Below are 10,521 nucleotides of genomic sequence, written 5' to 3'. Positions count from 1 at the left end.
GTAAATTTCACTATTTCTTTTCTAGCTTACATTTAAGAAACAATGTGTCTATTTCATTTGGATCCAGAAATAGTGACTTAGATTCCACAAGCAGTGACTTAGATTCCAGAAATAGTTTATTTTTATAATCCAGAAACAGTGACCCGTCGTTATTATTGAATAGCATGCAGATCTCAAATTTATTTTCTGGAGAAACAAACGATGGACTCCATTAATGATGAAAAAATTGAAAAACAGTACCTCGAATACACTATGAATAATAACAACGATCGTATTTCAACGAAATAATACAAAATATAAATTAAATAGCATGAGGATCTATATTTTTGTTTCAAAGAAAAAGAAGAAGGTTTGCAAAACAATAATGAACTCCATTAACAACGAAAATCTAGAACTCAACCTGAAAAAGTTAGGGGTAAAATCGACAAATCATAATTTATTATAGTTGGGCCATTTTTAGTTGGATTACTTTAAACATTTCACTATAGTAAAAGCAACAATTATTTAAACATTTCACTATTCATCACTTAGCAAAAGCAATACTATGCTTCAACAGTATAGTAAAAGCAACAATTATTTAAACATTTCACTATTCATCAACAGTAAAAACAAGTCATATGCCATCCCATGCTTCAACAGTAAAGAACTCAATCATTCAAGTCTCATTTTCCAAAGTCTACAAGGAGGAGACTCCGAAGACAAAGAAAGCAAGTTAATTTCCACATCTTTTCCTCAATTCAAATTTTCTTTGAGTTCTCATTGTATTCAAGGAAATCAAACACTGTAAAAAATTTTAGTTTTAGAAGAAGAAGAATGCATATAACAACCCGTCCCTAATTTTACGTTTTTATTAATTTTAAAAGCGTGAATATACAAAAATGCCCTAGAGGCAAAGACTTTGACTTCCGTTGACCATCGGTTTGAGAGATGTGGGACTTATTCTTTTAGCGTATCCTCATAGTACTCGTTGGTATGAACGGATAAGCAAAAGCCGTTTGCGAGTCAAGATTATAACGGTATAGTTACGGGCTTTCGAAATTGGTTATTCAAGGTTTAGTTTTAATTAAATTAAATCCCCACCTTACGAGGTGAAGCCCAATCAGATTTTAGGCACATTAAAGGGGACCAATTAGCTACAAGGTCAAGGGACCAATTAAATAAAAAAAAAAAAGAGAAGGGAGAAAGCTTTTAGCTTTCTCGTGCACCACCCACCGTGACATCCTGTTTTCCAAGGCCGATTCTTGCCAATTCCGGTGGAGTTTTTCGACGCCACCACCACCATCTTGAAGCTCTCATTCCCCTCTACAAAACTCAACTAAGAACCATCTTGATTAACCATCGTATGAGACGGTTTGAGGCCATGAAAATCGACGGTTCTCGAAGTGCTCCGGTCACCTTTTTCAATTTTCCGGCGAATCGGCAAAGCGATGGCCGATGCCACCACTTGGGCTTTGTAGCCCATCATCCCAGGAGAAAATCTCAACCAACCTTGACCCCGTTGGATAACCGTAGACGACGAATTAACGCCGGGAAGGTTTAGGCACCCGCCGGCTTCATGGGCAAATTTAACCATTTTCATCTACTTTTGGACTTCATGAAAGGTATAAAAGTTGTTCCTCTCATTTAGATCTCCATTTCTGTAAAATTTGAGAATATTTAAAAATAGTGGAATTTTTTGGCCAACTGTGGTGGCCAGCCACCACGCGTGGTGGCGCCTGGGCCGAGGCCCCACATGACCATCTTAGGCTAATTTTGACGACACGTTTCCATATTTTTCATCCTCTTAGTGAAATTTTAATGTTTTAATGAAAATTTGTAGTTGATCACCTAGTTGGCCACCACGAGGTCCTTGCATGAATTGACAATTTGACCGTTGGATCGTCACAAAACTTTAATACATTATGGTATGTAATGTTTGAGGATATTAGAAACTTACGGATTAGAAATCTGACGCACGGATCTTCCCAAATTGAATTTGTAAGTTCGTAAAATAAAATGTTGACCGCCACTTGAATTGGCAATTGGCAGAGATCCAACCGTTGAATCATAATGAAACTTTAGTATTATGTTCTAGAAGTTTAATGTGTATCTTTAGAGGTTTTGGATCGGAAATCTGAGATGCGAATCTTTCGGATTGAGTTACGTAAGGTTGTGGACCCTACCGTTGATCTTTGACCGAAGGTTGACTTTTGGTCAATGGATCTCAAATCATTGTAGAACATCCTTGGGATGTGTTTTATGTAAACTATGGGTTCTATGGATAAGAGTTCTAAGACGTGACTGAATAATTGTTCTAGGTGAGGATCGTTCGTGACGTCTCGATATTTGTGCTTGGGAGTTGTAGCGCGGACCTAAGGTGAGTGGGTCTTTTCCCTTTTATCGTATATATATAAGATTGACATCTCCACAAACATTTATAAATTGAATATTTCATATAATTTATGTGAATGCTTTGGAGGACTAGTACGAACTATGAATGGCTTGATCCCTGTTTAGGGTACGTAGGTAGTCTAACGAGACGTTAGATGCAACCATTTAATAATTGAGACAATAGCCTTATTTGGGGAATTGAGCAATGTGAGGGAAATTGGTGGAAAATGTGAGATTTAACCTTATGATTTGGTGGTTAAATGTTGGTCATAAATCAATGTGTGAAGAATCAAGAAATTAAAGTAAGGAAACGTAAGTAATGATAGTTAATTAAACTAGTGTCTAGTTGGGCTTTTCACAGACAATTATTCCTAAAAATAAATAGTTTGGAAGTGGGGCATTATAGATTATGCATTTCACGCCATGTTGTGTGTGTGTGTGTGTATATATATATATATTTGGAAACACTATGTTATGGTTGAGTATTAGATTGCATCATGGCATATCCATATGTATATTATCTGCATATAATTATTGTGAATGCTTTGAAGTGCAAAGGTGAACACAGGACACACAGGTAAGTTCATGTAAGTTTATGATATTAGTTGAAATGATGGAGTTATGGCATGACTACTTTTATGTTTTAGGCAACTTCGACATTGTCGTACATGTTGCATTAATAGGCAACTTCGACCTTGTCGTATAGATTGCCCATGAGTCGTACATGTTATATTAGATGCAGTTAGAGCTCATAAACTTGCACCCCAGTGTTAGTGCTCCCGCCCGTGGCCAAGGCACAGTCCTTCACGTGATGTTCACCTCCCGCACCTTACACTCACCTTAGATCCAAGTTAGGTGCACAGTCTTGTCATACAGACCACAATAGGTGGTTTCGACTCGTAGGTGACCCGCTATTATTCGTACAGTCTTCATGTGATCGTAGCACTTGAGCATATTTATTTACACCCAGTCCTATCGTACAGACCACTTTAGGTGGTTCTGACTCGTGTGCAGGTATACTTATTGAGCTATTGGCTAGCATGTTATTGAGCTATTGGCTAGCATGTTGATGAGGTATTGGCTAGCATGTTATTGAGCTATTGACTAGCATGTTGATGAGCTATTGGCTAACATGTTGATAAGTTATTGATTCAGCTGTACATGTTACGTGAGGTGACTCCAGCTAGCATGTTGATGAGCTATTGGCTAACATGTTATTGAGTTATTGGCTAGCATATTGATGAGCTATTGGCTAGCATGTTGATGAGCTATTGATTCAGCCGTACAGGTCACATGAGGTGACTTCGGCTAGCATGTTGATGAACTATTAGCTAGCATGTTATTGAGCTATTGGCTAGTATGTTGATGAGCTATTGGCTAGCATGTTATTGAGCTATTGGCTAGCATGTTGATGAGCTATTGATTCAGCCGTACAGGTCATGTAAGGTGACTTCGGCTATCATGTTGATGAGTTATTGGCTAGCATGTTGATGAACTATTGGTTCAGCCGTACGTGCCACAATAAGTGGATCCAGCTGACATACCATTTCATATTGATTTATTTCACCTGGGTTACTTATTCTTGTTGAGATATTTAACACGGCATAACTGTGAGACCGTTATTTTGGTTATGGTTTTAAGTTATAGTCACGCCTGTTATTTTTTGGGAAATTATACAGGTGTTACGGCGAAGGGTTACTGCCTTTAGTAATTGAATTGATTTGAAAAGTTTTGGTTCGCTCACTCACATTTTCTATTTTTGTACCCCTCCAGGTTGTAGCAGTAGAGTTTCGTATTGACGAGGATTCGTGGCACTTTTCAGTACAGATGTCTTCTTATGATGGTATAATCATTATCTACCTTACTGTACTATACCTATGCTCTGTATCATGCGTGAAATGGGTCCAGACCCGCTTATCACGCACCCGCGTACTTAAGCACTTTTAGGTTTTAATTTATTCACATTTTATACACTATCACACTTTATGGCTTCGTCACCTTCCAGGTGTTTGCCAGCACAGCTCGATTCGAGGTCCTAGTGGACATTCCGGGTTGGGGCATGTCAATGCATGTGTGCACCAATTTTCAATCTATTCAGGAAATTGTACCACAATCAACATTTGTAAGTCTTTTGATTTACAAAAGAAGTAATTTCAAAAATCTAATTTTCAGTAATTATATTGCATCATTAATTTAAATTCATTATTTTCATCATAATGTATGATCCTGTTTTACTTAGCAATCTCAGTATTCACAAAATAGACACAAAGCCAACTTTCTGTATATTCATGTTATCAATCTATTCTAGTCAATCTTATCTCATTCGTCATCTAGTAAACAAATCTATCGCCAGATCAATACTCATCTAGTGTGTGTGTGTGTATTTATATATATATATATATATATATATATATATATATATATTTAAAAAGCTGGAAATAGATTCTTTTATTTAAAAAAAATGTTATGTTATCCTTTTTGTCTAAGACTACATATCTTCCAAAATACCATAAATATAATTTTATAAATATATATTTACAATTTTAGGTCTCGCGAGGCTTTACCTCACGTCTTAGGGCTTTTGCTAGGCAAGACAATTCGTGAAACGTCTCGCCTACGTCTTAGCCTTTTAAAACATTGATGATGTGACATGTGATTTATTCAATTAATATCTAATGAGATAAAATTAGTAATTGACGCAACATTATTCACATCACTTGTCCCATAATGTGGTATGACTAACATTCTTGCAACTACAACTAGTATAGAAAAATCACGTGTGTATACTAATAGTTTCCTATTGTTTATCTCCTCTTCCAAACACAAGGGCCCCTCTAGAATGCATATTATGTTGTGGAATTGAGGATATGTGTGCAATTGAATATAAAGTAAATAAGATACAATATTTACGAGGTTTGGCAAGTGTGCCTATGTCCTCGAGGCATCATTAGTATTTTCTCTTAGTATTTGAAATAATAGGAGTACAAAAATAACCCTCACTATTTTTCTCTCCTCTCTAGCCTTATAGCTTACTGATATATTTCTCTTCTTTCCTTCTTTTGTCTTCTCTCTCTTATCTTTTCCTTTTCTCTCATTCGTTTCCTTTTTTTTTCTTTTCCTCCATATGTTTCTCACTTCTCTTCTTTCTTTTATTTTTCAGTGTTTTATAGGCAACATGTCTACCAAACCTACCAAGCCACTCTTTTTGACAATGTTGTAATGGTGTAGTCATACTTGTTGCTTATTACAATGTGCATTCACCTCTATTTACAATATTCCTCCTTGGATGCCCATATCAATATCGGTTGCCTCGTAAAAACCTTGCTAGGAAAAACTTAGTGGGAAGAATCCTAGTCAAAAGAAAAAGAGTACAACATGCATCGATGCTTCTCGTGATGGGTATCTCCCCCTAATTTTGCATTCTTCAATCTGACTGATTATGAAGTCGACGTAATCCGATAGTATGCATTAACTTCTGGAACATACACTTTAGTAGAGATTTGGTGAAGAAGTCTTCTAGGTTATTGTTGGAACGTATTTGTTTGACTTCAATAACTTTTGTCTTTTTTCAATAACTTTTGTCTTTTGAAGCTTATGTGTACTGAAAAAATTTGAAGATATGTATTTCTGAGAGATACGTAGATGTAGCAACAAAATGTTTGCTTCATTGAGCGTTGTAGGATTAATATATTTCCATATATAAATACAAATCCTTTATGTGAGTGATTTGTATGCAGGCTAGAAAGATATTCGTATCAATAAGACCATGACTATTAGTGTGTTCATTGGAATAGAACAAACATATGTCTATAATTTTTTGGAGATATCAATACATAAACTTTATTTCATTTCAATACCCATTTGTTGCTATTGTGCTTCACAGGAAATGTAATTACTGATTCAGTGTATTTTGCTAAATACGAATAAGACATATGTACTTTACTAAGATGTGGTACTTCTGGATCAAATATTAGTTCATCATTTCCCTCACAAGGATGAATGATCTTTCTTTATGTCTAAATATTGGTTAATCATTTGAGTGTTTGTCACGCCCCGACCCGGGGTCGGTGGAAAAAATGACCCCGCGCCCTACGTGCAAGTAAAAGTAAAATAAAAAATAGAAACAAACTTCTCTTATAAAAATAACTCGAAAATCTTTACAGGGTGTACATAAATAAAATATCAAGGATAATTGTCATGGCTAAATTGAGTGTCATGCAACACATAATTCAATTATATCATGTTATCAAACATCAACAACATAAATTATATTTCATGACATTAGTAGAAAAAACAGCTTGTGCGACGATATTTTGCGCAACAAACAATATTTCGTCGCATAAGACGTACTTGTGTGACGGAAAAAAAACTTCATCACGCAAAATAGAAAAGATAGGAAAAAAACAATGCGTGGCGAAAATATTCGTCGCGCAAGAATACTTAGTGCAATGAATACTTGTTGGCGTTGCGTAAAGTTAGCAAGAAAACGCGAGGTAATTTTGTTTGGTGCAAAAAACTTGCGCGACGAAAAGGGGGCATTCGCGCGACCAATGATTCGTCGCGCAAGTTCCTGTGAGTTTTGACCATTTACAGCAGGTGAATAAAAGGAATCAATACTGCATTTAATACAGATGTTTGCACGACAAAGTCTTCGTCGTGCAAATGTACTAACCTTCCTATAAATATGCGCTTCTGCTATCATTATTCTTCACAATTATGTTCTCTTTATTCTTCACAATTCTGTTCTCCTTATTCTTCACAATTATGTTCTCTTTATTCTTCACAATTTTGTTCATGTTGGGATGGTGGATAAAAACAAGGATGAGAGTGTGCGCGATGCCAACCCGCATGATTTGAGGGAACATTTTGAGTTTGCGCATGCGATTGTTGTAGCCATGGGGAATAAGTGTCCCACTGCTAAGTGGCGTTTTTGGAAAGATGTGCCCAAGAATGTGAAGAAGACTGTGATGGATGAACTATTAGCAAGTATATTGTTGATGGATCAATAATTAAGTTTGTGAAATTTTTAGTTATATGTTGGAATTAATTATTTGCATATATGTGTAATAGTGTAAATATACTCTTGATGATGATATGAACAAACAGTTGATGGATGATGCGTTGGAGGGAGGTTACAATCGGTGGCATTATGAAGTCTTGTGGAATAGACCAGGACCATCCAAATAGTAGTTTTAAATTTATGTTTTGTATGACAATATTTAAATTTAAGGTTTTTTTATTTTTTTTATATAAGTTTTGTATATGGACTTAATTAGGTTTCAATTCTTGTTGGGTTTTTTTTTTTAATGAGACCTAATGTAAGCACCCTATCCTCGGTTTATATGTGTTTTCAATCTTCAATGAATATCATACTTATGCTGAAAATAATTGTATGGGTTAAGGCATTAATTATTTATTGAATAAATATTTAAGGTATTAATTATTTATAGAATAATATTTCAGGTATTAATTATTTATAGAAGAAATATTTAAAGTATTAATTATTTTTAGAATAAATATTTAAGGTATTAAATATTTTCTGAATATTTTTTGTAATTATAATGTTTACGTAAACATAGATCTATGTTTACGTAAACTTTATAATTACAATCATTTCATTCATTGCGCAATATATTACGCGACGCTAATTTCTTCGTGTAAGACATCTTTGCACAATGAACATTGTATGTTTGTCACACAAAGCACAGTCAGACTATGTTTAAACCTTCCCATTTATTGCGCATTTATGATGCATTTTCCGCGACGAACATGGACATTTTCGCGACGAATGGGTTCGTCGTGCAAAGGTGTCCTAGTGCAATATAAACACAGTTTCAGAACCCTTTGTTTAAAAAAGAATGGCCAATTTTGGAGAAAGTTCTGGCAAAAAGAAACTTGTAGTACGATCAGAGAGGTATCGACAGAAGCAAGTGCCGTACTTTGGAGGCAAAGCTATGGCTGAGGTGTACGCCGAATTTGTGTATGACATTGGGAATTTGGTGCGGAGGGATTGTTCTGCTGAGTTTGAGTCTTGGAAAAAGTTCCCTGAGGAGTTGAAGAAGTCCATGCTAGGGGAGTTATCGGTAAGTTTGTAGTAAAGAATGAACAATTATTTTTGTTAAAACATAATATTTTTTAAATTACTAATTTATTGTTATTGGCATTAATATAGTTTAATTAGGATGTTGATGAAACCGATGAGAAGCAACGGATTTATGTGGATGGGCTTTACAAGCAGAGTTTCCGGCAGTGGAAGTTTGATTTGTTGTAGGTAAGGGAGAATTGAAGTTGAGGAGGGTTGGATTGTTTTTTTTTTTTTTTTTTTTTTATTTTTAAAAGATTTTTTGGACTTTATATTTAATTTAATTAATAAATATATGTTATGTGGATGAGTATCAATATTTACATTAATTATAATTTCTATTTGGGATAGTAAATTAGTTTTGTTAATTAATTTAATGTTTAATTAGGTTTGAGTTTTTGATTTATAATAAAATAAAAATTTACAATACATACAAATAAAACAGAAAAACATAAAAAAAAAAATTTTAAAATATGCATTGCGCGACGATACATGTTTTCGTCGCGCAATTTGTTGAAAAGAATAAATTGTAAAGTAAATGAAATAAAATTAAAAAATGGTAACCTTGCGTGACGAATGATTCTTTTTTTGTCATTTGCGCGACGAAGACAATGTTAGTCACTCAAATGATGTGTTTTTCCTTCAAATTTAATATATTTGTATTACTTAATGTATGTAATTAATTTGTTACATTGCAGACGAAGTACAATTTCGAGGACATCAACGACGATATGTTGGTGTACGTCAACAGGCTCTTCTCTGAACAGTACAAGCAGTGGAAGAGCGACCTACACCAATAATTTGAGACATTTGATGATCCGCAGTTCGCTCTTGAGGAGGGTGGCCTAAAGGAGCTTGAGGCTCGGGAGGATAATTGGGTGTAGCTCTGCAGTCATTTTCAGGAGCCCGGCTATGTGGTATTTTTTTATATTAAAATTAAAATTATTATATGTTTCTTACTAATGTTTATTGATTTTTTTATATTTCATTTATATTTGAACTAATACGTTTATTTTTTGTATAACCGAAGAAGGCGAAAGCCAACAAGAGCAATAGGGAGAAGAAGACTCTTCTCCACCATTCCCGTTCGAGGCCCTTCTCATATAGGATGGAGGCACGGCGGCGGGTAAAATAAAGTTTTTCATATTCAATTTTTAATATGTCATTAATATTAATTTTCTTTTTTCGTACTAACATTTTTCTTCTCTTGTTCTATTCAGGGGGGTTCAAAATTCCTAGAGATCGATGTCTTTAGCGACGTTTATGTTCGACCAACGGATGAGTTGGCCGAGTCCCTTCATGTAAGTATTCTTCAATTTTAATTATTATCTTACGCATTCAAGTTTCATGGTTATTATATGAATGTTATAATTAATATTTGATGTTATATTACACAGGCGACGATGATGGAGAAAAGGCAGTTGGTTCTTTAGGAGTCCGCCTCCCACCTTCGTCCCGAGACTCCGCTCGAGTCTATGGATCTCCTAGAGGATGCGAGGTTTCAAATCCTTACGAAGACCTTGGATCAAACTCTCAGGCGGAGGCCGGGGACATATTGTAAGGGGATGGGGAGTGCCCGGTAGTGCGAACCTAGAGCCCCTTCATCATTGTAGTCAAAGAGTCAGGTGACAACTTTGACAGCAGAGATGGCCAACCTTAGGACTGAGCCCGGCTCGTATAGGAGCTAGATGACACAAATTGTACAGGCCCTCAGTTAGTTCGGCATTCGTCTCCCGGATCTTCGTCCCCCGTCGACTTCCCAGCCCCTCCAACCCGAGCATGGCCACACCTCTGCTCCATCAACCTCTGAGCCTGTCCACAACCTCGAGACCTTCCAGCTGCCTTTGCATGAGGACCACGTAGATTACACCGCATTATTTTCTTTGTTTTTTACTTCCTTACTTTTTAAACAATTTTCTTGTACATAGTACATACATTTATATTAATTTAAATATATTATATTTCTCTTCATTACATTTTTTTAATTGCAATTTAATTTTATTACCAAAAATTTAAAAAACAGAACGTAAAATTAAATTAAATTTTTTTTTTTTTGCACGACGAAAATC

The sequence above is a fragment of the Pyrus communis genome, chromosome 12, assembly GCF_041283825.1.
Source record: "Pyrus communis isolate YQ-2024b chromosome 12, ASM4128382v1, whole genome shotgun sequence".
Taxonomy (NCBI): Eukaryota; Viridiplantae; Streptophyta; class Magnoliopsida; order Rosales; family Rosaceae; genus Pyrus; species Pyrus communis.
The sequence above is the reverse complement of the archived record's forward strand: the minus strand, read 5'-3'. Positions refer to the sequence as shown.